This window comes from Pteropus vampyrus, unplaced genomic scaffold, assembly GCF_000151845.1.
Source record: "Pteropus vampyrus isolate Shadow unplaced genomic scaffold, Pvam_2.0 Scaffold131, whole genome shotgun sequence".
In the NCBI taxonomy this organism is placed as follows: domain Eukaryota; kingdom Metazoa; phylum Chordata; class Mammalia; order Chiroptera; family Pteropodidae; genus Pteropus; species Pteropus vampyrus.
Genome location: NW_011888912.1, coordinates 1,443,726 through 1,469,183, shown reverse-complemented (window position 1 = coordinate 1,469,183; position 25,458 = coordinate 1,443,726). Strand labels below are relative to the sequence as shown.

Below are 25,458 nucleotides of genomic sequence, written 5' to 3'. Positions count from 1 at the left end.
TGCCGGGCAGGGCGGGCACGTCCGGCAGGCAAGCAGGTGTCGCTTTCAGAGGGAACCGGCCGTCCGGCTTCCTCCAGCGACCCCGGGTCTGAGCGCAGAGGTCTCGGGCCCTCCTTCCTCTGTCATTCTCGGCTCAGGCTTCGCTCTGTTGTGGGGCAATTAATAAATAACTCGCAGGGACACCCGCGGCGACCTTCTGTTGACATTTCCAGCCTAGGAAAAGGATGGCCGGTCTTCGTGTTTATACATTAATTTTTTTCCTTAGTAACTCATAAAAACAGCTTCCAAGGGGCGGTGAAAATTTTAAATAACTTTTCTAACTAACAGAGTTGCAGTCAAAATTACGAGTCTATGTTATTCTGTGAATATGCACAGAATTTAGGGATTAAGGCAAAAGCTCTGACTCTCCATCCCCAGCCCACCAAAAGCAAAATTTACAGGCACAGTGTAAAGGCGCACCGTATGATGACGAGGGGGAGGCGTGAGTGATTATAAAAAGTTGGAAACTCCCTAATTAATAATTAGAAGAGAGTTGTTTGGTTTCCACTTGCGACTAGCCCGTGTGTGCCCTGCTTTAAGTAAGAAGCATGTTTCGTGTAAGTAAGCATATCTGTTGCGACCTTAAGGTTTTAGCTGGGGGGTAAAGTGTTAATCTTGAGGTTTGCGATAAGTACAGTTTTGAAGTCTGGAAGTGACAGTTGTAGATGAATTTTTTGTGACCGGATTGCAAACTCGAACAACAGCATCAGCACTATGGCAATTTTCTGTCGGGCTGCACGGCAGCGAGGCTCTTCCAACAGGAAGCCAAGTGCGGACGTTTGAATGAGAGTTCTCCTTTCTGGAGGGTCATGAGAACTGTCGGTGGGGGTCATTGTGAGTCTCCACGAAGAGACAGCCCGTGACCCGGGTCCCTTTCCTGGCGGCACTGGGAAAGGTCCTTTCTGAGCCTGCGTTTTCTCAGCTGGTGGCCGAAGCGACAGAAGTGCCTTGCGGAGGTGAGCGCGGCCGAGAGGAGGCCCGAGTCCCGTCCCGCAGGTGGGCGAGGTCGTGGCGTGCGCATCACCGCGAACGTGTCTGCAGCTGGGTCCCCGCCGTGTGAGCCTCACCCATGAGCTGGCGCGCGGGTGGCCCCCTGCGCGCGTCACCGGCAGCCTGTCGGTGGACATCCCAGCGGCGTGTGGCTGGTTTCTCAGGTGAATTACGGTGGAGCTTTATCCCTTTGGATTTGGGAGACGATGCTGCACAGGTCCCAATGCTTAAGGCATATGCCAGCGACGCCCGCTAAGACGCAGACGTGTCTGCGCGCACTCACGTCGGGGAGAGCCGGCTGGCAGCAGTGAGCTTGTCGGCATCCTCGCTCTCAAAGGTCTACTGTGAAAATTTGCCAGAGTAATCTGAAACCATTACGCTCTTCGCGTTTTTAATTGCCTCACTTTGAGTAAGGAAGAAATTCGGTTACGACTAGATGAACGTAGACCGTTCAGGTTCTTTTTGACTGTGTGGAAACCTGTGAACGTTGAACATAGTGTAAGAAACAAGGCATCGAAATGGTTGTGACACGTTTATCTCTGAACGGGAAGGAAGGACGATTGTGTAAGGAAAGGGCGAAAAGCGATGTACGGAGGTGGCCGCGGACGCGTTCGCCATTCATCGTCAGGAGACCTCAAAGATTTGAGAGCACTGGGGGGCGGGGGGGGCGCCCTGGCCGGCGCCCCGGTCACTGCGGTGAGGCAGGGCTGTGTCACGGGGCTGAGCGAGAATGCGACCTAGGTTTCTGGAGGACTGGGAGGGTGCATAGAATTACAGTTTTTAGTTTTGTTCGCTCTTTGATTTTATTAAAACTTTAGAGCAAATCAACATTTGGCAAGGAGAGAAAAGTATTAATGAATGACATCGTGGTATCTAGGATGAGAATGCTGGTATCTGTGACCCACAAAAGGGGAAGAGAGAGTATTTAGGGAAAGACGAGAGGAAAAAGAACCGCTTGCATAAGAGTCTGTTTCTAATAAGAGCATTTAAATGTTCTCTCTCGAAGCCTGAGACTTTGAATTACTGTCTTGTGTTCACCCATAGCTTGCTGTGTTTCAGGGAGCATACGGGTGTCACCCCCTGCAGCTCTAACAGGAAGCCGGGCTCAGGGGGGTGACATCATACTGCCCGCAGACGGAGAGCTGACGTTGAACCCGGCGTCTCTGACCTGGAGTGTGTGAACAGCTTACTCCTGCGCCTCTGCCTGGGTCCCGCACGTCACCTGTGCGTGGTCTGCCTTTGAAGACGGGCTGCACGGTCCTCTGCATTTCCCCCGAGTCAGCAGGAGCGATGCATCTGTGTGTCTCGGTCGAGAGCTCAGGCACATTGGGCAGAACCTGGCCCCGCCCCTTCCCCGAAGTTGGGGCCCTGCCACTGTGAGTGATGACATGAGCTCGCGGGTGAACAGCGCTGCCCTGAGCTGTCTTCACACTCTTCAGGTGGCGTAATGTGGATGCAGCGCTCAGCCCTGTGCCCAAACTGGCCAGGGCTGATGCACAGCGTTGCACCCACGCAAGTACTGGGATCAGCTCGGTTGCAGCAGATACACACCAGGAACATAAACACGTGGGTTTCGGATGGAAATGGTGATTTTTTTTTTTCTCTCCCTGTTCATGTATATTGACTGCTGTGAGCTGGACCCAACAGGAAATGGTAAATGTTAAAAAGATATGTGTCCAATTTAGATGGCATTTGTCTTTGAAGTACAGTGTCCCTCTGATGTCCCCAGCGATACCAGGTGAACTAGATAGAAATGAGTGTTATAGAAAGGCCAACAACATATTGATTTTCAGAAATCATGCCCTTCCACCGCGTGGGCCCCTTAATTTAAGAAAAAGCAGCACTGGTCCGACTAATTTGTAATACAGGGTGTAAGAACATTTTCCTCCTTAGCTAAATATCAAGTAGTAAAGAAGGAATTATAACAGGAAACAAACTTTGCTTTTAAACCGTGACAGCTCACCTGTGTGCAGTTGAAATGTACAGCACGCGTGTAGAATGGTACAGGAGTGGACGTATGATCCCGGCATAATCTCAGGGCTTCTTTCCATGGCACTTAATGATGGAAATCACACTTCCGATTTCCGAACCCAAAGGAAATATCATGCATTTTATAATTTAATAAACGATCACTCCGGATGATGTTCCGTCACCCCCCAGCTGGAACTGTGATGCAGAAACGTCGACAGTACCATTTGTTACAAAGAATGTTCAGTCCTGAAACGTCAGGTGGCATTTTGGCTGCTGAATGTGAGAACAGAAATTCAAAATATTTGTAGAATTGCCTTTCATAATTCAGTTGGTGATTTTGTTTCCAAGCCACGTATAAAGAATTATTTAGGTCATCAAATCTATTCTCACGACCTCTCTCCCACCACGTACTTGCTTCGTAATATACTAGAACACAAATTTCTGGGGCTGAATATGAGACATGGCCGAGGGGAGGAGAGAGGAAGCGAGCTTCTCCCGTCAGCGAGAAGGAGCCGCCGCCCGGCCGGCTTGACTCGGCTTCCAAAAAAGCTCGTTCCCGACAAGCGTCCCGAGAACATTGCACTTTGCGGAACAGGCGACAGTTGTGGAATCCTTTGTTCATCAAGGTTTGAGGCACACGCGGTCCCCCTGTGTGCTGAGGCCGGCCCTTCCGGTCTGCAGGGGGCCGTCCGGTGCTGGGCAGCAGCAGGGTCTAGGGCGTAGGTCAAGGCCTTTTTTAGTAGAAAACTGCAAATTTTCACTTGGTAAAATGACAACACATTTCTAGAAAGGTCTGTTGAAAGGAGAAAATTAAAGATACTGAGTTTTTGCACTGCGAACATGTGAAATGAGTCATCCCCTTACAAAACGATTACTATCGTGTATTTGAATAGAATCGAACACAGAAACCGCAGACTCAGCTTACACTTTGGGAATGGACGTCTTAAAAATTAGTTACTCCTTCCTGCCATTTATTCTGTGAAGCCATTAGGTTAGCTGAAACTATTAATTGGTTTATAAATAATCTTAAGTCGTATTTTTTCCTCTTTTGCAAACACAGCATCACTTGATTTTAAATTAGGCGTAGATAAAAAGATGCTTTGATAATTTTATAGCTGTACATTGCTGGTTTGATTCCTAGTTGCCTTTTGTAATAAAAACGAGCGGAGCCTGTTGGCAGAGGCAGAGCCTAAGTCGCTTAAGTTGGGAGCGACTGCTCAGTGCCCCCCTTGATTTTGGTCCCCAATTAGTTATCCAAATGGAAACCGGAGGGACAGCGCCTGGTCTTGAACTTGGGACGTATTCCCGCCTACAGTTAATCTCGTAATTTTCAACTGCTTATGACACCAGCTGCTAAGTTCAGAGGTTGCGAGCGTTGCGTTAAGTATTGCATGATGTCAAAGCACACGACAGTGGAGAAGGCTTTTGCTGGTCTGTTATTGAAATCAGATACACTAGTCATTAGTGTTGTTTCTTTATCGTTTACATGGCAATCGGAGATCGAGCTAAATATATTTTTAATGTTAAACATTTCAGCGTATTATTTCCCAAACAAGATCACTGTTCCTGGACAATCACTGCTTTACAAAAAAAGGCGATTCTTCAGCCCCGGGGTTTAGTTGTTCCGTGCAGCGACCCTGCATCGCATCAGCCTTGGAGGCCGACGGGAGGGCCGTTCAGAGAACTGCGACCTGCGCTTTCTCTAGCGATCGACACCTCATCCAGCGGGTCCTCCGCAGCCCCGATTCTCATCTGGTGCAGCTTTACGTCCTGCCCAGCTGCCCTCTGCTGTCCATGGCCTGGGGTGCCAAGCGGACCAGCCACGGGTGTCACCAGGAGCGTGCAGAATCCCGCCCCCGTCCCCACCCCGGGGCCTGCGAGCGAGGTCCACCAGGTCCAGGACAGTTGGGACGCAGTGTCCTCAAAGTCCCCAAGCCTCCAGCATTCTCCTGGGCGTTCCTTGCTCATCTCAGAAAATCCGTCCAATTCCCATGGGTCGTTAGTTCAAGCTGCACCCGGTTATTTTTTCTTTTTTGTTCACTTTTTTATTTTTGAGGTGTAATGGACACACAGTGTTGTATCGGTTTCTGGTGTCCGTTGGCCTGACCGGGTATATGCAGAATGAGCACAGTGGGTCTGGTCAACGTGCATCACCATCCATAGTTAGTCGCTGGTTTCGTTTTTGAAAATCAATCCGCCGAGCACATATCTGGGGGCCACTGTGTGCCAGGCGCTATGCTAGGTGGCCGAGCAGAAAGGAGGACGAGGGTACGTGCCCTTAAACCCCGGCAGGACTGGGGCTGGGCGAACAAGTGTGTCACGTGACGTGGGCAGGCTGGGTGCGAGGGGGAGGAGGTTTCTTCCAGGTAGGGGTGACCGGGAGGCAGACGGCAGAGCGAGGACCCAGGGAGGTGGGCGGGAGCCCGGGGCACGGGGAGTCAGGGAGCAGGGACCCGCCGATGGGGCTTCGAGTCTGTCATCGTCCACATGTCACCCGTGTGCTGTGGGGGATGTTTTCTGGCACTGTGCGTGGCAGACCCAGGCAGGGAGGGGACCACTCTCTGAAGGCTGCACCGACCTAACCTGGTGAAGCCCCGATTCTAGATCTTGTGGGTTCGTTTTGTTTTGATTTGATCTCCTGTACCCCGCTGTGCCTTCTTCAGGGTCCTGTGGCCTATGGAAGAGGACAGAAAAGGCTTTAAGGTTAGACCTCATTAAAACCTGCGCTCCCACATGGGAGTCCCCTCTGTCACCCGCAGGTCACACCCACCTTGTGGGCCTGGGCCCGTGGGACTGAGGACTTGCCAGTGTTGGGAGCTGCTGGGGCGGGGCCCCAGAGCACCGCGAAACCAGGTCCTCAGCTGGGAGCACTTTTGTCCCCCAAGGGCACTATCTGGAGACATTATTGGTGGTCACGACTTGGAGCCAGGTCGTGTGTGCTGGTGTCTAATGGGAGGAGACTGTGGGTGATGCTACCCCCCCCCCAGTGCCAGGACAGCCCCCCGGAGCAGTCACCCAGCATGGTGTCAGCAGCACCCAGTGCAGAAACTGCCCTCAGGGTGGCCCTCCACTGGGGCGCTTTGGGGACAGATGGCGAGAGCTTCTGGAATACTTTGCTGGCCTGGCCAGTCACTTTATAAGGAACGCATAGGGGGCTCAGGTGTGACTAAAGGGCAATTTTTAGTGAGCAGCTTTCCCGGAAAAACTCCCTGGGCCGACCTGATTCAGTCATTTAACTTTTAAGCTTGTTCATTTCGGATCGTTGTTTTCTGACAACTATTGGTTTGTTGAAGGAACTTAACTGCTGCTTGAATTCAAGATTAAAATCGCCAACGAGTGCTGGCGGCACCTGTAGGTGTTACACAAGCTCCTCCGGTGTGTTCTGGTCGTTTCTGGCCCCCCGGATGGTAGGTTTAGCGTTGTTACCTGGTATTTAGCTTTTGACATCAGCCTAATTTCTTTAACGAGAGTAAATTCTTTGCAGTTAATGAAGACTCCCTACTTATATTGCCTTCATGTTTACAGTTAGCATTTAAAAATTAGTCAAGGAAGAGAGATCTAATCCCACTTTTATTCCAAGACTTTTCTTGATAAAAGAACTGGCCCTGCAAAGGCGAGCATAACAGGTGTGCGCCGTCGGGTGTCCCTTCCTGCGCCGGGAGGTGTGGCCGGCGCTGCGTGGCAGCTGCTGCGGGCGCGGGTGGAGGCGGGAGAGGCTGAGGCTGCGAGCGGTTTGAAACTGCGGGTCGGTGGGGTCGGTGGGGTCGGTGGGTCGCAGGTCGCAGCATCTGACCTAGGAGCCCCGCTTGCTGTGTGCGTGCCACACCAGGGCAGGAGGTGCTGCCAGCGTCGCCCCGAAGAGTCCAGGGTGGCCCGCGGCGACCTTTCCACGGGCTGCTGGCGCCGGCCGGGTGTCGCCGTCCGCTGAACATCGGCTCCGGGCCGGCGAGTTTGCCGCCTGCGCATTCGGTTTTGCCGACGAGCCCCGGGACGTGACCTCGTTCACGCCGCGGCGCAGCGGGCACTGCCGGGCGGTGAGAGCGCGCACGTGGCTGGCCTTGCACCGCGCCGGCTCCCGCGTCCGCACCGGCTCCCGCACCCGTCCGGGTCCCGCACCGGCTTCTGCACCAGCACCGGCTCCCACGCCCACACCGACTCCCGCGTCCGCACCGGCTCCCGTCCCCACGCAGCTCCCACACCCGCACCGACTCCCGCGTCCGCACCGGCTCCCGTCCCCACGCAGCTCCCACACCCGCACCGACTCCCGCGTCCGCACCGGCTCCCGTCCCCACGCGGCTCCCGCACCCGCACAGGCTCCCGCACCGGCTTCTGCACCGGCACCGGGTCCCGCGCTCACACCGGCTCCCACACCGGGTCCCGCACCCACGCCGGCTCCCTCACCCGCACCGGCTCCCGCGTCCGCACCGGCTCCCGTCCCCACGCGGCTCCCGCACCCGCACAGGCTCCCGCACCGGCTTCTGCACCGGCACCGGGTCCCGCGCTCACACCGGCTCCCACACCGGGTCCCGCACCCACGCCGGCTCCCTCACCCGCACCGGCTCCCGCACCGGCACTGGCTCCCGCGCCCACGCTAGAAAGACGCCCAGGGCCCAGGCGCCCACTTCGGGTGAGTCCCCAACCTCTGAGCCACGTGATGCCAAGGAAACCAGGCTCCCTGGGTCCCCTCTCCCCGCGGGCGGAAGCCGGTGCTGGCCCGGATCGGGACAGCAGCGCCCCGCACCGCAGAGGACAGGAGGTGCTCTGTCGTGGCCAAGGCCCGCGGCCGGGAGCGATCCGCACTTGTCACGGTCAGGGCTGGGCTGGCAGGGCGGGCTCACCGGCCTTCGGGAGTGCAGGGGCCGTCACCGCCCTCTTTTACAGACTTGCGCGGCGCTGGCGGTGACCCCGGGCGGACCAGTGGCCGCTGCGGTGCCCAGCTGCTCGCTCTTCGGCGTAGACGGTTTGCGGGGCTGGTATTTGGGATTCGCACACTGGTGGTTTTTTTTTTTTTTTTTTTGAGGAAAGCAAATTTTGTAACATGAAAAAGATTATTTCCGATCTCTATGACGTTTGGATTATTTTTACCGTTTTCTTTGGAAACATGAATATCTAGGAAATTTAGTATAAATATTACCACCGTCCTCATTTCGTTTGCACAGCACATAACAATTCATAGAAACAGTTGACTACTTCTTGCTTAATAAATATTGATAAGTAAATCAAAGGAAATACAGTTTTCTCAGAAATAGAATATAAATATGCCAGGGTTGTTTATATACCACGTGGTTCGATTTGTTTCATTTTCAGAAAAACTAGAGAAAAAGTAGAAAATAGTAAAAGCTAGCATTTAGACGTAACTACTCTTTTTAAAAAAATTTTCCTCTTTTGAGAAATCTGTTCTGAAGCGGTTTAATGTAGGCCTCGGAGAGATAACTGAGAAATTAAAGATAATTTGAGAATATTTTGAAACTTTTTAGAACACAGAAGTGCTACTTGGACTTCTGCTGCTGTGTTTATAATCCGATGAGCATCACTGAGTCCATTTAATCTTTCCTAGAAAATTAGAAAGAATAACAAAATTTGTTGCTCGTGTTTGCGATTTGACTTCAGGATTCTGAGTGCGTGAATGTTAAGCATGAAACATAATTCAGGAGCGTGGCAGGCACTGCTAGGTTATTGTTACCTCACTGAGATGCATCCCATACTTTTTAATTTTTAAGGATTTAATTGGCTAGTATTCTTAGTGATTTTTAGCAAAAAATGTTTTAAAAGATACCTGATGAGATTAATCATATCATAGTTAAGTATAATAGATTTGCTTCATCATGAGACCTCACATTTTAACATGCTGACATCCACTAATTGGTCTTTTCCAGTGGATTTAGCGCCATAAACTTCTTAAGAGGTCATTTTCAGTATTAGCTTTTTTAAATAAAAACTTGCCAGAAAGGAATAAACGCGCGCGCATCGGCAGCGGGCGTGTCTGGGCGCGTGCGGCAGGGGCGTGCCGTGGCTTGCACGGGGCTTCAGGGAGCTGGTTGGTGTCGACCTGCTGGTGCTGGTTGTGAGCCTGTTCGATGTCACCTTCGTAGTGGGCAGTGTTTCCTTTACCTACAGAGGACGGCAGACGAGGTGACCTTGGTGAAAGTCCCAATGATCCGACTTCGCTTTTAACTCCAAAAGCACTCCACTCGTCACGTTCTTAAGTGTGTCGGCACCCCATGACAGTATTTATCGTGTGTCAGCCCTCCTCGCTGCAGACCTGAGAGTTCAGAATCGGACACGTCCTTCCTCAAGCTCGAAGTCTAGTGACAAAGAAGGCCTGAAGCGGGGTGTGGCGAGAGGGGCAGCCAGGATGCTCTGGGCGAATGTGTTTGGGAGCCCAGCCTGGCTTAGGGACCGTGGGGACCTGGAGGGCCCGCAGGGGCGAGACAGGCAGAGAGGAGCGTGGGGGAGGCCGGCGTCCACGTCGACAGCGACCAGGTGATGCAGCAGATGGTACCCGCCAGGAGGGACAGGCAGTGGTGGGACGTGGAGTGTGGCATCGAGGTGGCATCTCCACTGGACAGAAGGGGACAGGGACAGGGCAGAGCCCACAGGCTGAGAAGGCGGCCCAGCTGGAATGAGATGCAGGGGGCAGGCAGGGCTCTGGTCACTGGGGTGGGTCGCAGCCTGAGCGGGCCCGGGCCTGCCCGCGGCCGCAGGAGGATGTGACCGAGCTGGCGCAGGCCGGGAGGAGCTGGGCGGGCGGAGAGGGCTGGGCAGGGACAGCGCTGCTTCGTCCGGCCTGAAGGTGCTGGGGGGCGGCGGGACTCGGGGGGCCAACGTGCTCCTCGCAGGAAAGGCCAGGCGGCCCAGGCGTCAGCCAGGAGGAGGGGCGGAGAGGGACATAGCCCAATGTCACGAGGCCCCAAAGGACTCGTCCTGCAGGAGGGTAGAGTGGGCATGTGGACGGGGAGGACAGCGCCCCGCCCAGCCCCAAACCCCCGTCTGTCCTCGTCTCCCCTCGTCTGTCGTGAATCCCGCGGGCTGGCCTGCGGAGCCTTGTCCCCATCAGCTCTCCCTGTCCCCGCCGCCGCCGCCCGGCACCGGCTGCCATCGTCCCTGCCCAGACCGTTTCCCCTCCCTCTCTCTCCTCCTTTGTGCCACGTTTCACTACCACGCAATCCGTTTTCTCGAGAATCAGCCCTGCGACGCCACTCCCCTGCCACGGATGCTTCGGTGGCTTCCTGCCGTCACAGCCGAATCCAGACTTCCTGCGAGGCCCCACTCTGCTGTCGCCCTTTGTCAGGCGGCTCTCCTGACCCGCGGGGAGGCCAGCTCATGAACTGGACACCCCGCGCCTGTCGCTCCACTGCTGTGTCCCTCGTGCCGGGGGTCGGGGTTTCGGGGACTTCAGTTACGGGGAGCGAGTTCCAGAGGGCGCAGAGGAGCGCTTCAGGAGGAGGAGGGTGGCCGGGAGAGGACGCTCCGGGAATCGGGGTTCGTGGCGGTCACGGCCGTCTGATGATGGTACCAATGCTAAACCGAGGATTGAGTAGAGCGGGACGTCACGTGGCCGAGCTGCCAACGCTTCGTAGGGTCCTGGCCACTCGGCCCTCCGGAGATCGAAGGTCTGGGTTGGGGCATCACCATGGAAACCTCTCGCGCCCCCCCCCCCCAGTTATTTGACCCCACCGCCAAAGGGGCGTCTGCGAACATGGAGACTCGCCCAGCCGGGTCACACGGTCAGCCAGCCCGCCGTGGCCTTCGTGCGCGCAGGGCGAGCTTGCGGTTTTCTGACTCTGGAGTGTTCGCAGGGTGGCTCTGTTGGCCGTAAATCCTAACCCCCCCTTTTCTTTTTGAAGGAAAATTAATTTTCAAAGAGAGACTGAAGTGGGTTGTCTCGTTAGCCACATGACTGTTAAGGGACACGGTAGAGATTCATTCTGTTCCATCTAGGCTGTGTCTTCAGTAGGTGTGACTGTCGCTCCACTCTCTAGAGCTCCTGGCTTTCCTCTTGTCCTCGAGGGTGACCGTCTCCCCCACACCCCGGATCATCCTCGGGGGGGACCGTCCCCCCACACCCCGGATCATCCTCGAGGGGGGACCGTCTCCCCCACACCCCGGATCGTCCTCGAGGGGGGACCGTCTCCCCCACACCCGGGATCGTCCTCGGAGGTGACCGTCTCCCCCACACCCTGGACTATTACTCTAGTTTTTGTCGTTGCTGAAGCCACAGCGTCACATTTGCTCATTTTTGATGCTGCTCTCAGCATTTGCCAGTGACCAAAAGCCACACGTGAATGTCACACAGGGCCAGGGGCAGAGCTCGGGAAAAGGCTTCTGCGTGGGCCTTGGCAAGATGTGACTGGGACTCCGCAGCACGGAGACCTCTGCAGGGCCGGGAGAAGTGTGGGGTCTGCTGAGCTCCTGAGGACCCTTTTCTCAGAAACCTTTCTGGAAAAGCTCGGTGCGTTATCTGGGGGTGGCTGGTGCTGTACCCACAGATGCTGCGATCACCTTCTGTTGACAAGCAGACCGGAAGGCAGCTGGGCACAGCCGCTCCTCCTCCCGTGCAGTCCCTCTGCTGGGTTTCCCTGGCCCCCTCACCCCCCGGACGGGAGTGAGGCTGTGAACCTGGCCGTCCCTGGCGGGCCCAGCGCTCAGTGTCCTTCCGCTGTCTTCCTCCTGTGCCGGGGGTTCTGACGCAGGGATCTGTCACATGACACGTGGGGCAGTCGGCCCGTCATGAGCCGGTGAGTGGGGGAGAGATTTCCGCCCACCTCCCTCAGACGCAGGCGCAGACCCCCTCCGCCTTCTAAATTCCGGTCAACAAGTGGCAGCCGATACCCACCTGCCCGGCACTGCCCGGGGTCCAGGCGCCGTCCTGTGAACGAAACGGGCCGCGGCCCCTCTGCACAGCCCGGCAGTTGTCGCTGGCTCTCGGACGGACGTGCAGTTAGATAGTTTTAGGAATAATTTACTGCAGAACAGCGCTAAGGAAAACCGAGGTGTCCTGGGACGCATGTGCCAGGCGGCCACAGAAGACCACAGCTTCCCATAAGTCCCGGGCTGGACAGACCAGTCATCAGCTCTGACTCCTTTCCTGTTTCTTCAGTGCTCGGCTTGACGTAAACAGCATCTTAATATTCAGTGTGTATTTCCCGGAACAGCCGATTACTCATGCTTCTGAGAACAAACTTTTCAGTCTGGATTTAAATGTGATCAAGATGTGACAACGCTCGTCGCCTTTGATTTGGGAATCCCAGGCCAAGAGCTGGCGGTGGAACCTAGCGAGAGGTGGCTGCAGTGGGATTCTCGATGCTCCCCGCCCCCCCCAAACAGGACAAAGGCCGAATGCCACAGAAGGAGCATAAAAAAATCACAGCATTTCATCTGATGGCATAGTTAACCACCGAAAATTATAAATACAAAGTGGCAACAGGGAATTATATAAAAAAGGACATTATGTAAAAAATTATACCTACGAGGAAAACAAAAGCGCAAATAGCGATGTGCTGTGAACGCGATTTAAAACGGCGTCCGTCGAGGGCGGGGCGCGGGGTATTTGTCTTGGCGTGACGGCGAGATCGTGCCATTAACGCTTTCTTCCTCCTCCTACGCGGATTTCCGTTAACGGTGTACACTATTTCTGCGGAAGAGCTGAGGTGACCCGCCCACGCCGAGCTTGGCGCTGGCCCCCGTGGATGTGGGCGATGCTTCCCCAGGTACCGGCCCCAGGTACCGGCCCCAGGTATGGAGAGGGCGGGCAAAGCGACGAAACGTGCTGAAAACACGCGTCGATCTTCCCGCCTCCTCTGTGTTTAGCTCCGACTTCGACGAAGGCACCGTGCCGTGTCATCGGGCCGTGTCTGCGTGGGGACACGGGCTGCAAGAAGCTGCCTGGAGCCGGCTCATCCGGGTCGTTGGAGTGCATTGACGCCAGCATTTCGTCCCCAAGCTTGCTTAGCGGAGACCGTCCTGCAGGCGAACGCACCCGGGGACCCTGACCGGATCGGAGAGCCCGCGTCGTGCAGGGAGCTCGGAGGGAGGGCACCCTGAGTGCCTGAGCTGGATTGGAACCAACGGGAAGGTTAGAGCAGCCTAGACCCAGAGCAGGGCTGGGGAGTGAGTCTCTCCCTGGCTCGCTGCGATGCTGACGTGTCCTCAGCTTGTGGGTTAAGGCAAAAGAAGGTAAAATGCCTTCGTCTGACTGAGTTCCTACAGGTTCAGTGTCGAGTTAGTAAACTGAGTGTTTTTACCATGCCAGTGACGATTAAGAAGCGTGACAGGAAGTGTGTAGTTTCTTGTTAAATTGATTGGGCTTGCGACAGACGTGGGAGCTGGGATCTCGCAGGTTTCCAATACCTTCGTTAAAAAAAAATTTTAGGAATGTAGGCCACTCCTTAAGTTTAAGAGCGCTCTGAACTTTGAACTGTCGAGATCTTTGGCGGACTCAGGCTGGAAGGCTTAGCTCACTCATCCGTGGATCATGTGTCACCTCCTTAGAAAGCCTTTTGCCAGATCTCATTTTAAAACAGAATTCGGTATCGTCATCAGCAGTGAGCGTGGCGGCCTGAGCACATTTTTCCTTGCGCCTCCCCCCTGGATGCCCAGCTGGCGTCAGGTGCTGGACTATAACGGACTGAGACGGCCAGGGTGCTTGCCGGGCTGGAAGTAACATTCTAGGGGAGTGAGCGGACGGGACAGCAGACGAGAAGGACAGGCCGGGGCGCCTGGAGGGATTGCTGGGACTGTGTCCGGGACCCAGCGCGCACGGGCACGGCCTCTGAGCCCTTAGCCTCCCGTGAGTGACACGGCGAGCGAGGGGGTGCTCAGCCCCGGCTGCGGCAGTCTGACCAAGCAGCTCCTGGAAGTCCAGTGTGACAGCCTCCAGGGACAGTGTCGTAGGACCGCCCCGATTTGGAGTCCTTGATGGTCTGGCCGTGCGTAACCGTAGGGCCTGCGCGGTCACACGCAGAGTCTGACGCCGCGTGGAGCAGACGCTCCGGGCGAGACCCCGCCTGACCACTGAGGCAAGCGCGCGCCTCCCCGATTCCCCGTCGCGGGGCACGGGCTGCACTTCGGTCCTGACACGCTCCGCTCTGCGCCGGTGCATCCATCACCCCACGGAGGTCGGCGGAGACCTCTGGGTCCCGGAGACGCGGCAGCGGACGGGAACTGCAGGGCTCCCCACGCCCGCGGAGGCAGAGGCCCTGGTTCTGCCACGGGACGCCCCGTCTTTTCCGACCTGCCGCCGACCCCACCGCTCAACGAAGCGCCACGCTCGACGACAGTGGCTCCGTGATGCGAATGGAGCCCTTTCACGTTCTGCCGTCAGCGACGCGTAGACATCGTGATCGTCCGTGGTGTTCATTCTTCAGGATGTGGGCAGCTTAGCTTTTAAGAAGGTGACGCTGGTACGTTAGGCGCCCAAGTCCTGGGCCACGAGAGTGTTTTCCTCGTCTTGTGCACACGGCACGTGTCCCTGACCGGCTGCACGGTCGTGACACAGCTGGAGCGAGGGTCCAGCGTTAAACGTCCCGAGATAAATCATTGCCACATTGTTGCTTGAGTGGCCATTTCAGTGGGAGAAGCACATTTTCTGTTGAGAGCCAGGGCGAGTGTCTCCTTGACCCACGGTCCAACAGTTTTTGAGCAGCGTAGGTTTGATGGTTTAGAAAGAGCTCGAGAGATGAAAACAAGTCTCGTGGAGTAAAAATTCTCCCTTTGAAGAATCGCTCACAGGAGCCCTCGTCTGAAGCTATGTCATTCGTACATATCGATCAGGAACTTGGGGTCCACTGTCATTTCCCCCGTTTGCTGACACACCAAAGCGACCACGTCCGCGTCGACGGAGCGTCAGCTTAGCGATGGCTGTACTTCCTTAGACAGGACTCTGCGTTCTCGTGAGCATTTTGATCTCGAGACATTGAAGCAGAGCTGCGGAATTGAGTCGATTTTTTTCCTCTTTCGTGCTTTTAGTACCAGACAGAGGCCCTGCCTCCTATCACGTGTCAACACGGGTGACAGTGTCTGCGGGACACAGTGCCCTGTAGTCTGGGTGTGGGTGCATTCGCTACACTGTTTGCGGGGTGACCAGCTCTCCCAGGAGCAGGCCAGCCATGGGGGGCAGCCCCCCGTCCACCTGCCTGCGGGAGCCGTAGGTCCAGAGAACTGCTCCCCAGGCGCCCTGGGTCTGAAAAACCCGTTTTTGAGAAATAGACATCAAAACGGAGGCCACACAGTGGAGGACTTGCCGACCTTTGGGTCCAGGGTCCAATGTCCAGTCTGACGAGGGCTGGGGGGTGGGGGTGGGACTGGGTCTGTGACAAACCTGTGTCCTCCGGAAGTCACAGGGCCTGGGACACAGACCCCACCCCAGGACTGGGCTCCCCAGGAGGTGGCCTGAGCCGGGAGCTCCCAGGGGCAGAGAGGGCCCTTCACAGAGGTCGGAGGGTCCGGGCAGAACCCATGGGAATGTTCCGCCAGCTGCCAGATGCTGGGCGAGCACCTGGCGTTTCTAAAGGACAAATATTTGAAACGAGCTTTGCTGTTTTAAAGTATTTTTGTACCGATTTACTTAGAGCAGAGTATAAAGCACTGTACACAACCCCGTTTCCTTTCGAAAATTATGAGGACAGTAGGTTAACATTACAAAAAGTTAGGGGAAAAATCGCCCATGACGCTGCCTTCCGTTTTCCCTACGTGAAAATATATTTGAATGTGGTCGCAGTTATAATGCAGATATAACTGATATTCTGCTTTTAAACGCAGCATCGTCCTCCGCTCCTTCCGTAGTGCGGCAGGCTTCATGGTTCACTTTTAACGGCTGTGTCGTATTTCAGGACGAAGGCGAACGGTAATTACCAGGTCTCCTACCGGGCACTTAGGCGGATTCTGACGCTGGTGGGCACCTTCTGGCTTTTGGGTCATTTCTTAAGATCAGTTTCCGGCAATAAGATTACTGTGTGAAAGGGAACAGATGGTTTCAGGACTGTCGTTAAGTTGCCCAACAAAAGGTTTGACCTTTTTCTTTGCACTTTAAGGTGAATCATCAGCCATGAGCCAGCGCTCACGTCTTTGGGCAGTTAATTATTATTTCCATATTAGGCAGCGAGGAGGCTCGTGCACATTCGAATTTCGTGACAGCGCTTTCATTGCACAGAGCTAACTGGCTGAGGGGGACGTCCGGGCTGCGAGGCATCACTTCTGAACAGTCTGGACCAGTCCCAAGTTCGTAATCAGTTCCCAGAGCTGTTCATATTTCTCTTGGCGGAGACGTCTGTCTCTGTGGTCAGAAGCAGCCGTGTGGTTTGAAGTTACGGGGCAGCTGATCCAGGTGCCCGTTTTAGCATTAGTCTGTGGCCAGGTGTCTGGGTGTTTTGAGAGAAGTGCTTTTGAAAAGTCATTTGCAATTCGTAACTGTGAATAGCATCAGAAGAGTCAATATGCGTGTCCTCTGTGGAAATACTCTCTCTCCCCCTCCCCGTCCCCCTCCCTCTTCCCCGCCCGCCCCCCCTTTCTCTCTCTCCCCTCTCTCCCCCTCACCCCACTCTGTCGCCCTCTCCCGGTACCAGCTGGACTGTCATCCTTACTTGGGTTTTGGTGAAAACACACATAAAACACCCAAGATGCCTTGGTCGTGGCGACCGTGCTTCACAGCAGATCCCGGACCTGCGCTTCCCCTCCTGACAAGGAAGGATGTTGGGAGCAGGAGCCCCAAAGTCCCTAAAACCTTCTGGGTCCTCTGCCTGGTGGGTCACTCCTGCTGTATCTTCATGTTCGTAGCCAAAGACGCGATTTCCCCGCTCACAGGAGCTTCTGGCAGGCGGCATGGAGAAGAACAGAATGCGAAGCACAGACGTCCACGGCGTGGCATTTCTCTGACAGGTTTCGTGGCCTGTAGAATTAGAGCTGATGGCTGACACTGCTTTAACTTCCTGTGGCCGGAATTTACTTAGGCCACATGCTCCCCATTCACGTGTTAAACATAAAACCAGAGGCAAAAACAGCGTTCGCCCGTCTCTCACGGGCGGGTTAAGAGCAACCCGTCTGGGGAACTGGTCTCGGCGTCACTGGCCGTTTCGTTGTTTGCTGACCGTGACGGTTTTAGCGTGAAAGCCAGCGCCATCGGCAGCAACGTCTTCAGCCGTGACGGCCAGCGGTGTAGTATTCAGCGCTGTGCACAGCAGTCAGCGTCGTGGCCTCCTGTGAAGGCACAGTCAGAGGAGACGTCGAATCACAAAGCTGTGGTCACTTCAGCGCGTGTCTGGGTAGCTGCCAGTAGGAGGATTTTTCACCTTGAGAAGCTGGCAACGGTGACGGTGGCCGAGCTGTGCAGGGCCGTCAGTCACCTCTGTGTCCGTGTGTGGATTAGAGCTCATGCGTCACACAGTCACAGCGCCCAGCCGCCGTCTTGGCGGTGGGTGCTCCAGGGAAGAACCTGTCCTCATCCCCCAAGCCCCCACCCGTCCCGTGCTCGAATGGCTGCAGGAAGGAGGGGGACGGGCCGAGGGGGACGGGCCCCGGGGGACGCTGCAGAAAGCCATCCTCGTTCTTGCATCGAATTCAACACTGTTTTGAGTTTCTGCTGGGAGCCGGGCATTGTTTTAGGTGTTGGGGGCACTGGCGTGAACAGGGCAGAAGCTGTGCCCTGCTCGGGGGTGCGGGGAGGGGACAGACAAGAAGGAAGGAAAGCGACACGACGTAGCCAGAGCCAGGGGAGCTGGCGCTGAGAAGGGAAGGCAGAGTGAGGAGGTGGAGATTGCCGGCCGGGGCGGGTGGTGCTGGCCTGGACGAGGCTTCAGGTCACCTGGGGCCTGTCGGCCTCCTCGTCAGTCAGATCCGGGGGAGCCCCGGGGGGGGCCGGTCCGGACGGTGGCTGGGTCCCTCCACTGCAGAAGCCGGTGGGTGTGGCTGGGGCGGAGCGGGCCGGGAGAGGATGGGACAGGCGATAGGACAGTGGCCCAGTCCCATGAGCCCTCCAGTTATGGCAGGGCCATCCGTCAGCTTTTGTTCTGAGTGAGCTGGGAAGCAGTGGAGGTTTTGGCATAGAGCAGGGACGGCCCCCGACGCTGAGGGAGCTTTCCCCGCGTGTTGCAGGCTGGGGAAGGGACACAGGGCGGACAGGGACGGGTCTGTGCGGTGGCCACCAGCTGCGGTGGCTCTCGACGTAAACGAATCGTGAGAAATCGAGGTGATTGACTCAAGTTAACATACACAGCAAATTAATGTAATTAAGGTGAATTAATTAACATTCTAAAAAGTTAAAATTTCACATCCTGCATCGCACAGCCCGCACAGCCCACGTTTCAAGTGCTCAGTAGCCACATGTAGCTGGCGGCAGCTGCATGGGACAGTGAGTGTAGGTCATTTGCATCGTCACAGGAAGCCCTACTGGATGGGCCGACGAGTCTCGAGGGCCTTTGTGGGGACTTTGGCTGTTACTGGGGGAAAGTGGAAGCCTCTGGGAGGTGAAGGCACAGGAGGGACATGCTCCGAGTTATGACTTCAGAAGGCCCCTTGGGCTGCCGTGTTGAGGACAAACTGTGCGGGGCAGGGTTGGCAGCTGGGGACCGTCCGTCATCTCCGTGAGAGGCGACTGTGTCTTGGATGAGGTGGGCGCCGAGCGGCCCATGAGAAATGCTTGGATTTTGAATGTTTCGAAGACAGAATCAGTAGGCTGATGTGTGGTTTGGGACGTGAGAAATGCGTGTGGGTGGTGACGGGGACAGGAGGCAGAGCTCGGGAGGGGACCCCTTCTCATCCAGGCTCATCCAGCGGGAGCACGGGCTGGGCGGGGGCGGGACCAGGGCGGTCCACGGAGCCCTCACGGGAAAGACCAGCAGGCAGCCATCAGGTCACCTCGGGCAGAGGGAGGGAGGGTGTGGCGGAAGTTTAAGGTGGAGAGGGTCTCTAAGGGTTTAAAAGAGGAACGAAGTGCAATGGCTGTTAGTCAGTGTCAAGGGCCCATTCAGAATGGGTGACCTTGAACCCACTTGCCCCTTGACCTTCTGCAGCGGAGAGCGCGGCTCACGTGCGGGCTGATGCAGGGGTGGGGAGAGGTGGGAGCCCACATGCCTTCCTGGACGGATCTGTGGGAAACACGGGGTTGCGGGGGGGCGGGACAGGGACGTCAGGAAGGGCTCGTGGCAGATCACGGAGACTAAGCTGCCTGCGGAGGACGGTGAAGAGCAGAGGTCGGCGCACGGGTTGAAAGCACAGGGCTCCGAGCGTGGGGGCGGGGCACGTCACTAAGAACCGTGGAGCACCGAACACCGGGGGAGTCCGAACGGGAGACGCTCGAGTCGCTCATTTCGCAGGTGGTGACAAGACCAGGGCTTCGAAACCCGTGCCGATGCACCTTCGTGAGACGCTGCCTTGCTAGGTCCCACTTCTGTCCGACACCGTCTCACCGTGGGTCATGTCTGAGCAGGTTTGGTCACCAAGAGGAGGGGTTGGGGAGCCTAGGGAGGCACCCCACAGCTCGGGGCCATCACCAGCTGGCTGCGTAAAGTGGGCCTGGAGGACATGAACTTAAAGTTCCTCCTGTCTGTACTCGGTGACTTGATGGCCGCCTGCTCGTCTTTCCCCACACGCTGACCTTCAGTGCCTCTTGGAATACTGAACTCTTGGAAAGCTGCCTTCTGGATCACACGACGCAGTCTCGAACACGTAGTCATGTGAGTGGCTGTGACAGTGACTGTGTACCCGCGGCGTCTGGGTCCTGGGACCTCTCCCGCCCCTCCAGCCTCCCCGGCTAACAGGCATTTTCTCTCTCCTCTCTCTCTGTTTCTCTCTCTCCTCTCTCTCTGTTTCTCTCTCTCTCTCTCTCTCTCTCTCTCTCTCTCTCCCCCCGCCCCCCACCATGGGCAGGCGCCTGCAGCAGCATGACGGGGGCTCTTGCTGTCGGAATCAGGGATTTGGGGGGACCTGTCCTCCCTGTGAACATTCGAGCACTTTGTTGATCTGTGTCGAGGTGAGATTCGAGATTCCAGGAGGCAGAGCTGCCCTTTCTCCCCCTCCCCCGCCCCCCCATCCCACCTCCCTCTCCAGGGCGGAGGGAGAATTAAGAACAATGGAAGGTGAATTTTTAACAGGACGGGCTAGCTTGAGCTGTGTAGGCTTGACCGATGAACTATGTGGCTGCTTTTAGCTAAAATAACTGTGTTGTTTGCAGGAGTTTTTCTCCTGTGAGTTTTCCAGAGTCATTAGAATGACCTAACTGCCTCACCTGCTGTTTGAACTGGTAGGGACAGAAAACAAAAAGGGTGTTGAAATGCAAACAGACAGTCCTGGGTTCCAGTCCCCTGGCCCTGAGATAAAGCCAACACAGACCTCAAGGTCTCCACGGAGGTCTGTACAGAGGCTCCAGAAAAATCTCTCAAGGCGTATTTCTTTTCATGGGTTGGAGTCCCGAGGTAGGTGAGGAAAACAAAAACAAAATAAAACAAACAAAGGATTTCATACTTGGAATTTGCTCGGTGCCAGTTGAATAGCTAATTGTTTCTTGTTTTCATCCCCCTCCCCCCCTTTTCTGCCTGAATAGATAATCCTTACAAAACGTCTATTCATTCTACGAGTGAAAATTTCAGGAATACTGATACTGACCTTGGCAAGACTAATGGGCTGAGATTGAGTGATGGATTTGTGTGTGTTGTGGCTGACATACATTTTGGTGCGCTGGATGCCAGTTTAAGAATCTTTCAGCACTAGGAAAAGAAGATTTATGGCATTGTATTAGTGAATATAACGAAGGCTTACACTTAGAGATCAAATTATTAAAAGACAACGTTATTTTTATAGCTTATTTTTTAGCACAAACTTGATCGTTTTTGTTGCTTCAAGAAAGGACCTGCCTTTCTTTTCTATTTCAGTGTGACCTCTTTAAAGGAGATGTAAACAACTATTTTTTAAGGGAAATAAAAGGAGGCAGTAGAGCCTAGCTAAAAGGACACACTAGACGAGATTCTTAATTGCTAAATTAAGTTTGTGCTCTTATTTGATTTCTGCTATGAACTGGCTGTATGACTTTAAGTTATTTAGCTTTTTTTTAAAAAAATGATCATATTAGAATAAGAAATATGTGATAGTGAAAAAAGATATTTCTGAAAGCATTTCAAAGTCCCATAGGAAAAGCACAATCAGAAACCAGCACTGCAACTTTATTCTGGTAGAATAACCTCTTGAGTCCCATACACACAGTCCCTAACTGTTGGCTTTATAAGGTCAGTCCCAGCAGACCGGCCTGTGGCGGTCAGGAGCTCAGCGGGTCCAAGAAAGCGCTAATTCCAACAAACGCAAAACAGCAAATAGTGTAAACAGTAGATGGATTCGAATGCAGCCGGGGCTGAGCAGAGGGCTCTAAAACACTCCCCAGCAAAGTGACAGTGACTGTGGAGACGGCTGGGCTGTGGCCGTGGAGCTCGGCTTCGTCTTGTGGAAAGAGCAAAGGTTGGAGAGTGGAATCTCTTAAATCCAGACATTCTCATAAAGACCACGTCTGGCAGGCTAACTTTGTTTCTGGCTGCTGGCGACTGGTGAAGGAGAAAGCCGTCCCCCTAAGGCCTCGCAGCTGGTCTGGTGACGGAGTGCATCGTGCTGCGTCAGCCCTCCCGGGTTCTGAGTTCGAGTCCGGCCGGCCCGTGAGTGCCCTGACCAGCCTTTCGCTGCCCTGTGTTGCCTCTTAGAGAAGCACTGAGACCAATGACTTTCTCAGGGGTTGTGACACTGGGGGGGGGACAGGCGGGCGCTGTGTCCCCACGTGGATGTGAAGGCCAGAGGGTGGCTTCTGCCTTTTGATGGAGAGCCACGCCACCGTGAGGTGACTGGAAGTTGCTGATTTTTGTGTAAGGATGGGGATGGGGGTGTGATTTCAAAATAGTTTTAAGTTTGAAGTGTTTTGTTTGAACGGTGTGACTCTGGGTCATCGTTGCTCTCTGAAGGTGTTACGGGAAGGGACCAGCTGCTTGCTCCGAGTGGTCGAGTATCCGAGATCAGACTCCGGCTCTGAAATGCGTGTTAAAACCTCGTAACCTGATATGGACGAGGGAGACCACGTGCCTGCAGGCACCGGACGCGTGCTGGGCATGAATACACAGCAAGTCCCCTAGGGACCTTGACTTTTCCCCGCCTTTTTAAAGGAAATTGGTTGAGGAACTGCCCGGTTCCTCACTCTCCCAGGACAGCCATTAAGCCCAGCCTGGGTTTTGGGCTGGACTGCCCGCCGTCACCACGCGGCGGCTCATTAATCCCGCTCCCCTTTCCAAGCATGCCATGTGTTTTAGCTCCTTTAATGGCGCGGCCAACCTGTCGTCGTGACAAAACGTGACTTGAACTCTGCCTTTTCAGCGCTGTTTACGCGGCTTCCCCGCCAGCGCTGCGGTCCTCGCGGTTTCCCCACCCGCGTCCGCCGTCCTCCTCCGAGCCCGCGACAACTGTGCTATAGTCCCGGCCTCCAGCGCTATCATTTCTGTCGTATCTGTTTTCCATTTTTTTAATGAGATAAACCACCGGCGTTGAGGTCAGAGGGGGCACATCTGGGGGGTGTGGGTGCAGGGGGACCCCAGCGGGGATGTGTGGGTGCAGGGGGACCCCAGTAGGGGGTGTGGGTGCAGGGGGACCCTAGTGGGGGTGTGGGTGCAGGGGGACCCCAGCAGGGGGTGTGGGTGCAGGGGGACCCCAGCGGGGGGTGTGGGTGCAGGGGGACCCGGGGAGACCCCAGCCGGCAGGTGGCTGGAGGGCTTCGCAGAGCTGGCCTCACCCTCCCCACAGTGACGCGGGGCTGGCGTGAGAGCAGCTGGCTCTCGGGGACCGCCCGGTGCTCGGTGCTCTGGGGACGAGAGCCGCCGCGGGGCCGGTGGCAGCGCCGAGCTGCTCGGCTTTGCTGACGCTCCTGCCCCCCGCCCCGCGACGCCGCAGCAGGGCCTCACGGCGGCCTGACCCCGAGCTTCTGCGCCACGCGGTGTCCCCTCCCCACGACGCCCGAGTCGCCCTCTGGGGGTCTCGCGTCTGTTCTTCCCGAGAGCGAATTTGCTCGCATATCACTTCGTTCGAGCTTCCCGAGGGACAGCACTGTCTGAGTGAGGCCGGTGGGGGAGGAAGGGCCACTGCGGGCAACGCCCGTCTGTCCCGAGCCGGGACGACCCGAGGCCGGCGGAGTGAGCCCCTTGGCTGCAGCCGCGGCGGGCGACGCAGACGTCGCCGCGCACGGCCGGGACGGGGACCCTCGCTGACCCGCCGGGGCCTCCCTTCCCGCGCGCAGGGTTCCTCGGGTCGCCAACGCCCCGCGCGGGCGCTGTGCCCGCTCCCCGCGGGTGGCGACGGTGGCACTGCGTGCCGGACGCCGACGTGTGTTCTCGGGCGGCTTCTGGCCACCGGGTCCTCAGGGCCATCTCCGGTCACGCGTCAGAGCCGGGCTCGCGGGTCGTGGCCTGTCCCCAGGTCGCAGCACGAGGGAGCGCCGGGCAGGCGTTTGGATGCGGGATGCGGGGCTTCGGCCACTTCCACGCCAGCACCGGTCCCTACCGCTTCGCGACGCAGCGTGCGCTCTCGGCCACCGCCGCGTCCGCGATGGCCCCTTCCTTCTCCAGCCGGCCTTTTCTCAGTTAACGCTTGTGTCGCGTCGGATCTCAGCTCGGATGTCCCCATGCGGCAGGCCTTACCCGCTCCCCCAGCGCTCACGTGGGTGCCCGGGGTCCCCAGCAGCTCCGCCCACGCCTGCGCCTGCATCCTGGCCTCCCTCTCCGTGGTGTCCCCCGCACCAGGCGCCTGGCTCCGGGGGCTGGGGCTGGGGTCGGGGCCTGGCGTGCGGTTGGCTCCCAGGGCTCAGTTTCTCACAGGCCTGGTCCGGAGCCTCCGTTTTGAGCAGGATAACGGCTCCTGGTTGCCCATGGACGTGCTGCTCCTGAAACCGCCCAGGGCGGAGGGCGGAGGACCCGTTCTTCCCGCTGACCCCTCTCCAGGCTGGTCCCGCTACCCAGAGGTGAGGCGTCCTGCTCAGAACCCGGCTCACTGCCTTTCCTCCGTCTGTGTCTCCTTTCATGTCCTCAGCCTGGCTGGCGATGTGCATCACTGGCCACGTGGAGACCCCTGAGATGCCCTGTGTTCTCCTGTCTCTCCTGCCCTCCGGCCACAGCCACCTGGCTCCTGACAAGGAGGCTCTAGCATCAGCATCGCGGCCTCCGTCTGGGCACAGCCCCTCCTGTCCCCGTGGTCCCTTCCCCCAGCCTCAGGCCCTGCCTTTCCAAAGTGCCAACCCAGTGCTAAGGCTGCCTGGTGTCAAACCGCTGCCAGCCCTTTGCATCTTTTAAAGTTGAAACGCGTCACCTGGCCCCACGTCTCCTGAGCCCAGTGAGTACACCAGCCCTGAGATTCTGCAAGATTTGAACAGATCCAAGTCTCACCTTAAATTCCTCCCAGCGACCAAGCAACCAGCAAAACCAGCGACAACTCAGGCCTCACTGAAAACCTGCGCTAGGTGGAAACCTGAGCTCTGTCGCTGGGACGGCTGACAGTCTTCAGAGGGTCCTCACCTGTAGGATGCGAGGGTGGACGGCAGCAGCTGCCCCCAGGGGCTGCTGTGCCCATTAATCCGGGAGCCCGCAGCGCCTGGGGAAGGGGTCTCGGTGGCAGACAGAGATGCGTTAGGTCATCACCGTGAAAGGACCCTCTGGGAGGCAAAGTCACACCCCAAAGTAACTTTTCAAAGTTGGGACTTCTCTGGGATTTGAGAAGGTGAGACAGTCAAGAGCTTTGCCAGCATTTACCAGCAGCCTTGGCGTAGGAAGTGCGTCCCCCCGAATTTTAAAGTCTTGACTTTTCGCCCACACGATGACAGGCTGGGGACATGTGATTCAGCTGGTCTGGCTGCCCCTTCTTGCTCTAGGCTGGCCTGGCACAGGCATCTCAGGTGAGCGGTTTCCGGATTCCAGGCCTGCACCACACCTATGATGCAGAGTGGGGGGCGAGGATGTACTTACACTCACAAAGACCTCCCCTCGGGCTTTCCACCACCTGCGCAAACACCACGGGAAAAGCCTGGTGCTCAAAATCCTCAGCTGCTCAGCCTCGTAGTCTTTGTAATAAAAAGATTTAGTTGATTTGCCCTCTCCCAAACCTTAGCGGTCTCTGCCTGTTTCACCTTGCTGTGGTCTGTTTATCCTGACGGTGGGAAAAAAAAAAAAACTGGCTTCACTTAAAAAATAGGAGGAAAAAAAGGTGCAAACTTCACCAGCTTCCCCACCTTTTTAGCATCTGGGAGGTGGCTCGCCGGCTTCCTACTGGGACAATTTAAATGCTAATGCGATGCCCGGCAATCTTCTCGGCTCTCAGAGAGAGCTGCGTCCTCCACCATCTCGCTTCCCTTTTCTCCCTGCCGTGTGCTGTTTTCCGTTGCTGGTGAGATTCTCTGACCTCGCAACCAGTCGGGCCTGACGTCGGCAGAGCTTGCAGGAGAGGCAGGCATCCGCCCTG

General features: G+C 56.3%; 2 long non-coding RNA genes across 4 annotated transcripts; one reads left to right on the top strand and one right to left on the bottom strand.

Moving 5' to 3' along the window:
- Positions 1–19,445: 19,445 nt before the first annotated feature.
- Positions 19,446–20,853, top strand: LOC111744280. Its single transcript, XR_002782081.1, has 3 exons — positions 19,446–19,667; positions 19,861–19,963; positions 20,534–20,853. It is a non-coding gene; the product is annotated as an uncharacterized LOC111744280 (long non-coding RNA).
- LOC111744279 lies at positions 20,069–25,371 on the bottom strand. Of its 3 annotated transcripts, XR_002782080.1 has the most exons (3): positions 24,390–25,371; positions 20,596–20,696; positions 20,069–20,381 (listed from the first exon to the last, which is right to left on the bottom strand). It is a non-coding gene; the product is annotated as an uncharacterized LOC111744279 (long non-coding RNA). The 3 variants fall into 3 exon arrangements; XR_002782079.1 differs by having other exon boundaries at positions 20,069–20,696; XR_002782078.1 differs by lacking the exons at positions 20,069–20,381; positions 20,596–20,696 and adding an exon at positions 21,134–24,132.
- Between the last annotated feature and the right edge of the window lie 87 nt (positions 25,372–25,458).